Source organism: Dipodomys spectabilis, unplaced genomic scaffold (genome assembly GCF_019054845.1).
Source record: "Dipodomys spectabilis isolate Male_0828 unplaced genomic scaffold, ASM1905484v1 ptg000365l, whole genome shotgun sequence".
In the NCBI taxonomy this organism is placed as follows: Eukaryota; Metazoa; Chordata; class Mammalia; order Rodentia; family Heteromyidae; genus Dipodomys; species Dipodomys spectabilis.
Window position 1 is genome coordinate 9,167,985 of NW_024871042.1, and position 7,219 is coordinate 9,175,203.

At 40.8% G+C, this 7,219-nt stretch overlaps 1 pseudogene; it reads right to left on the reverse strand.

Moving 5' to 3' along the window:
* Positions 1–4,000: 4,000 nt before the first annotated feature.
* On the reverse strand, positions 4,001–4,353 carry LOC122096036 (annotated as a pseudogene).
* Between the last annotated feature and the right edge of the window lie 2,866 nt (positions 4,354–7,219).

Sequence of the window (7,219 nt, forward strand, 5' to 3'; positions counted from 1 at the left end):
ATTCAATCCATTTAGTGATCTCACTTCTGAAAAAGCATAAACAATTGGAAGATTCCCAAAAAAGCACCAAATAAGTCATGGAATATTTCTGAGCCCAACAAAATATGCAAGTCATTCCGAGTGTCTTTTATGATAACAAAGTAAGCTCTTGTTCTTTAAAAATAGCTGCTGACACAGGGTCTGGGCTCTCCTAGAGGATATGTGCTTAGAGGGACCTCTCTGATGCACTCCTCTCCTCCTCTGTCCATGTGCAAAACATACAGGCCACAGGCCTGAGCTGCAGATGCTAGTGGCGTTTCTATGTGTAGATGATAGGACCTCAGCATCTAGTTATTTGCAGCCCCATATCTTTGTACGTGGGTCTTCCGAAGATCATCAGACTCCTGCAGTCCACTAGCACATGTTGGTGCGGTCTTTCCTATACCCTCATAGCTGTAACCCTACATTTGATTTTTGTCAGTCAGGCATATAAAAAATTGGTGACCAGTAGTTTTAATATGCATGGATCTAATTCCTGTCTGTAAGTATGGTGCAGTAGCCACATGCATCCTCTTTTATGTCTAAAGAGATATTTATGTGCCTTTCCTGTGAAGCATTGCTCATGTCTTTTCCCTGTCTTTTTGTAAGATTGTGATCATTTTCTTGTTGATATTAGGAGACCTTTATTAAGGAAATTAGCCCATGTGATAGGAAATATTCAGTTTTTTTCTCTATTTTTAACTTTATGATGTTTTATTCCATGTATAATATTACTATTTTGAAATCTATTTGAATTTTGTAATTTCTAGGTTTTCTCTTGTAATTACAAAGGCTTCCTCTCTGAGATTTCAAAGTTAACCAGAGGTGGGTTAGTATAGCTTAGTAATTCAATGCTTACCTAGCATAACAAGGTCCTGTGTTCCGATTTCTAGTACTGCAAAACAACTTAACCAAATGGTTGAGGATTTTGTTTTGTTTTGTTTTTGAGACATGTTCTTGCCATGTAGCCTAGACTAGCCTAAAACTCACTGTCTATGTCACCTAGTCTGGCTTCAAACCCCCAGTCCTCCTGACTTGGCCTCTAGAGTGCTGGCATGAACTGGCATGTACTGCTACACCCAGCCCCAAATGTATTTTTTTCAAGATCTCCAAGTTTGTGTGTTTGAACACTCTCAGGAAAAGATATTGCTGTTTCAGGATGGATTTGAGTTTTAGACCTATTTCCAGAGGGATGTTTATACACTGGAATTCCATTTGAGGGATGAAGTCAGGGATTACTAGAATGAGGTAATTCCAAAAAGGAACTTTTAGAAAATATCAGCTTATTGCTGTGTTAGGCAGGAACTTTGAGAGAACCAATTAATTGCATCGGCTATATCGCTATGCAGTTTTCTGATAGAATTTGTGTTCGTATGACTAATTTGGAGGCCATATAAAGAATGTTTGAAATGATCAAAGCTAATTGTCTTGGAAAGAGAAGCTCAGACTATGGTAAGTTTTTTGACTACCTGCTACACCCAGGGCTTTGCGTCTCCAGAGGCAAAGTGCTCTGACATATTGATGGAACTTACAGGGATGCTCTTTTCAGGTTTCAAACTAACAGTGAAACATGACCTAGAACAAAGTGGATCCTTCTTCATTGAGAGGAGGCTCTTCTTCTGTCAGTATTCAGAGATGCTGGAGAAGAGAATCTGCAGAGGATAATAGGTGTTTCCAGTTTCCTTACTGGAAAATGGTAAGATTCTTAGATTCACCTTAGATCACCTTGAAGCTCATGGACAGGTACAATCTGCTTTCTGCTAAGAGTATCTGCAGCTGGGTATTTATGTTAAATAGAAATCAATTTGGCTCACTGTTCTGGAGGCTGGGAAGTCCAAGAGCATGGCGCAACATCTGGTGAGGGTTTTTGTGCAGCAGCATCTTATGGTGAAGGCAGAAGGGGGATGCAAAAAAGCAACAGGAGGCCCAGCTCACATTTGTAGCAGCCCACTCCAAAACAAAACAAAAACACTGCCCTAGTAATGACAGTTCATTCAGGAGGAGACCTAATTACCTCATAATAGCCCATCTCCAAACAATGGTGCACTGATAATTAAGTTTTAATACATGGACATTTAAGCCTTTGTGTAGATAAGCATACTTATCCATACACTGCTGTGTGTGTGTGTGTGTGTGTGTGTGTGTGTGTGTGTATACCAGTACTGGGGCTTGAACTCAGGACTTGGGCACTATGCTTTAACTTTTTTTTTAGCACTCTACCACTTGAGCCACAGCTTCACTTCTAGATTTTTGCTGGTTAATTGGAGGTAAGTCTCATGGATTTTCCTGCCTGAGCTAGCTTTAGACTGTGATTCTCAGATCTTACTTCCTGAGTAACTAGGATTACAAGTGCAAGCCACTTGTGTCCAACACCTTCCAATTTGAATAACATTAAAGTATCAGAAAATGTGAAAAACAAAGTATCAGCAGCTTATATTTACTGAGTGCTCACTGTGTGCCAAGTATGGTATTGACTGCACTTCGTGTTCTCCTTCAGCCATGAATCAAGACAGGCACTGTTTTCTATCCTGCAGTCAGCTAACTGTCACACTCCACCACAACTGGGGGCAGTACAGTTATGGGGCACCAGGGGATCTGAAGGGTTCTGCCGGCTACAGATGCCCAAGATCCCATTAATAAGTGTATTTATTGAGTTTAGTACAGGGGAGTACGTGCAGAAAGGAAGGTGCCAATATCTTTGAAGTGACTGACCACCAACGTGACATAATTTTGTATACAAGTGATAAATGACTTCCTTAGGTAAGCAGTGAACAACTTACATTTTGCATAAGTCTTTGTCTCCCAGACAGCTTGGGGCCTGATGAACTCACACTTGAGGTAGAAATGTGAATCTTTGTACAGCCAAGACTGTTTGATCTTTCCAGGGCAACCCCAGCATTCTGAGAGTCTTGTTAGAGGATGGTGTTCCAATTCTCTTTCCCTGTCAGACCTCACAGTTTGGTTTCCAGAGATTCCCATAATTCTCCCTGTTTTATTATTTGAGAAAGCATGATTTTTATGTTTGCTTGAGTCATCACACACTGGATTCTAGAAGATAAACATAGAAATAGGCAGGGAGCTAGCAGAACAATCCCTAAGATAGAAGCTATTGGGTCCAGAAGGGGAAAAGCCAGGAAAACTGTTCTGATTTTTACTGATTTTTAACTTGCTCAGTCCTTTTTGAGCTGCTGTAGCTGGTTTTTTATCCTTTTTTTTTTCTTTTTTGCCAGTCCTGGGGCTTGAACTCAGGTCCTGGCCACTGTCCCTGAGCTTCTTTTGCTTAAGGCTAGCACTCTACCACTTGAGCCACAGCTCCGCTTCCAGCTTTTTTTCTTTTTCTGTTTATGTGGTACTGAGAAATTTAATGCATGCTAGGCAAGCACTCTACCACTAAGCCACATTCCCAGCCCGTTATTTTATTGTTTGGGTTTTTTTTTTTTTACTGTATTTTTTTGTCTTTTTCTTTTTTGGTACTGGGGATCGAACCCAGGACATTGCACTTACTAGGCAAGCGCTTTGCCACTGAGCTACATCCCAGCCCTAGCCCGTTATTTTAAAGCAACACAGTCGTTCAAAGTGTTTATACCCCAAGTGATTTTTTTAACAGCAAATAATCTATGGCTGCTCAATTTGATATAATTCCTGTTATCAGCTCCTTCATATCCTGATTTATTTCTTCCAAAATGACAGCCGTGACATTTGTCTCTTTGTTGAAAATACAAGCCAGCTTGCTAAGTTCTTTCTGGACACCTGCTACAAGTCTAGGGACAGAATAAAAGCCGCAGCCACAGCCATATCAGCAGCATTTAACAGCACTAGGTTGTCATCACAATTTTGGGTTGAGATCATATTTCATCCCTTATTTTGATGGGTCAAATTACTAAGAAAAAGAGACACCATTCTCCCAATATGAGTCCTGTCTAACTTTTCCTTTTCTTTTTTCTTTCATTGCTTCATGGTTTATTCTCCTCTTAAGACTTCATCAGTAAGTAGAATGGAAGATGCCTCCCACCCTGACCCCTTTGGCAGCCAAGGCATTATACTCTTTCACCGCCTGCTCTGTCCGGAGGACCCGTACATCAATGCTTGTTTCTGGAGGTACTCCACAGTAGATGGAGGCACCTTTAAGGCCTCACTCATCCCTCAGCCAATTACTAGGGTCTGTATACTCTTCTCAGCCACTTCCTTTACATCTACAGGCTACACACCAGGAGAGTGCTCAATTCCTGTTTCTCTCCAATCCCAATCTCGGCCACCACTTGGCCATACTTTGCAATCCTTATAGGTTTTGGTAGAGCCTTGTACTTTCATTTGTCCCCATGAGAGGGAAGCTTTTCAGGGGAGGACATAAGGAACTGAACTGAAATGCAGAGCTTGTGTTCTCAGAAATGCTCTTCCTAGCCTCTGAAGTTTTCCTCTCTCCTTCGCCATCCAGCTTCAGGATGTGCCTAATTTTTCTTTAGAGCATGATACACCTTTCCTCCACAAAAGAAAAACCGGCCAATGCCAATGTCTTTTTCCTTTAGACAAATTGAGTCTCATTGCAGTGCAACAGTTACTAAGGTCATCTACACAGTTGAAGCATAAGCACTCATGATAGACCATAAATTTCAGGTCTAACATTAATTCATTCTCTGAGATCTCATCTTCCTGCTGACTAGTTTTATCCTGAGTTATACTTCTGTACCTTCTAAGCTGGCAGCAAGTCTGACCAAATTCTATTATAGGGTATTTTGTACAGAAGGGCCTTCCTTGATACAAAAGGAAGTTTTATTCATGGCATTAATGGTCAATTGAAGCCATAAATTTGAAGAACTGGTACATTTTGACTTGGGCTAAATATAAAGTGACATTTCGTTTCTGTAAGAACACTGTCTTGTGGGTGGCCTTTTTGTATTTTGGAACAATTATTTCCTTTATCCTCAGGAGAGGTCATAAGTTTAACTATACCAAACTAGATATTATCTCTCTTAAACTTATCAAATACGTTTATCCAGGGCCCCTCAAGCTTTCTCTGACCAAATACTCCAATTTCATCTTTACACCAATGGACAAGTCCCATTTTTTAATTGTTACATATCACACAGTACAATTTAAGTACAACAGTTCACCAGCATCGGAATCCCCCAAGCAGAGGCTTGCACTGTGTTAGAGGCACTAGCAGTATGAATAAGCATCATCATTACCATCAAAGACATTGTATTAATGTCCTGTCTACTGTCCTTCAAGTATCTCTCAGCTTTCTGAGAAGGCTTCTTCATCTGTCCCCTGGTGGGAATGATCACTGTTCTGGTTCACACTGTTCTCTCAAAGCTTTTAGTTACCCTCATCCTCTTGAAGATTCCTCCAGAGGTTTCTCAGTGTTAGGTGATCTTCTTATATACCTGTGTCTACTACCCTCCAATTTGAATAACATTAAAGTATCATTGAATTTGAATAACAAATTTCATCAGTTTATATTTGCTGAGTGCTTACTGTGATCCAGGCATGGTGTTAACTATACTTTGTGTTCTCCTTCAGCCATAATCAAACAGGTACTGTTTTCTATCCTGCAGTCAGCTAACTGCACCTGAATGAGCTCAAAAGGACTGTCTAGGTTAGTGAGGGAGGAAATGAAGAGCAGCCACTCAGACCCAGATGGGGATTTCTGGCCCTGACCATTGTGCTACTTTGCCTCCTTCATGGTGGCATCACATCAGGCCTTAGGCCTCCTCACAGGCTTGTCCCTGAAGAATCAATTGTAGGAATAAGTGTTCTACAAAGCTCAGAACAATAGTTACACCATCAAGAGAAATAGTAGCCATTTCCAAGCTAATTGCTTCTTTAGCATTTCAACAGCCTGATGTTTTTCTCATATTATTGATTGAGTTGATAAATGTTTCCATTTAAGAGCTTCTTAAGTATAGCCTTGTAAATCCTAGTGTTAGCCACAAGATTTACATAGTTGAGAAGCAGACCTTCCCCTCTAAGGTGTCCTGTCTCCAGAAACCTCTTTAAAGGTCAGTAGAGTGGCCCAGCAGTGCATGCTAGGCAAGCACTTTACCAACGTATACCCCCAGCCCCAGAGCAAAGAGTTTCTATGGCACAGAGCCAAGGTGGTAGGAAAACTAATAAAAATTCTACAGGACTGAAAGCACTCCACAAATACAGCTGTGTGGTTCTTCTAGCCCTCAGGAAGAACATCCAAGGAGCAAATGATTTTGCAAGTCAAAATGCCTGAATTAAAGGCCTGCATGGACTTGTTTTAAAGCAAAAGAAGAGGTGAGAATATAAACCAGGGATTTTAGCTTTCTGTGGATTAGGAGATTTAAAGGGCTTTTTTTTTCAGGATTTATGGTTGTATTTGTGGTGCTGGCATGGGACCCAGAGCTTCACACATCCTAAGCGAGCACTCCACCACTGAATTATACCCCAGATCTTTAAAGCATATTTTTAATGACTTCATACTTTGAAACAGAAAAATGCAATTCTGGGTCTGGGAAGAAAGCTCAGTGTAGGTTGCTTTTCTAGCTCACATGTAAGGCCTTAGGTTTGATCCCAGCATTGCCAAAAATAAACAAACTAGATCCAAAATACTATATGATTCCACATGTATCAAGTGCCTAGAACAAACAAATACATACAAACAGGAAGAAAGTTGCTTATGGTTTGGGTTGGGGGAAGAGTTGAAAACAACTGCTGATTGGGGCAGGTTCAGGATTTGAGGAGTTGTTGGATATTCTACACATGAGATACAGTGACATAGCTTTGTAAATATACTAAAAACCTGTGAATTGTGTACCTTACACTGGTATCTTTTTTTTAATCTGTCATGGGTCTTGAACTCAGGGCCTAGGTGCTGAGCTTTTTCACTCAAGGTTAGAATTGTGTACCTTACACTGGTATCTTTTTTTTAATCTGTCATGGGTCTTGAACTCAGGGCCTAGGTGCTGAGCTTTTTCACTCAAGGTTAGTACTATACCATTTTGAACCACAGCTCTACTTCCCATTTTCTGGTGATCCATTGGATTTTCCTGCCTAATCTGTCTTTGAACCACGATCCTCAGATCTTAGCCTCCTGAGTAGCTAGGCTTATAGGCATCTGCCACTGGTACCCGGCTTAAACTGATAACTTCATGGCATAAATTTTACCTCAGTAAAGCAGTTTGAAAGATGGGTCTGGGAGTGGTAGAGTGGCTTTCCTAGCTTTCAAAAGTCCTAC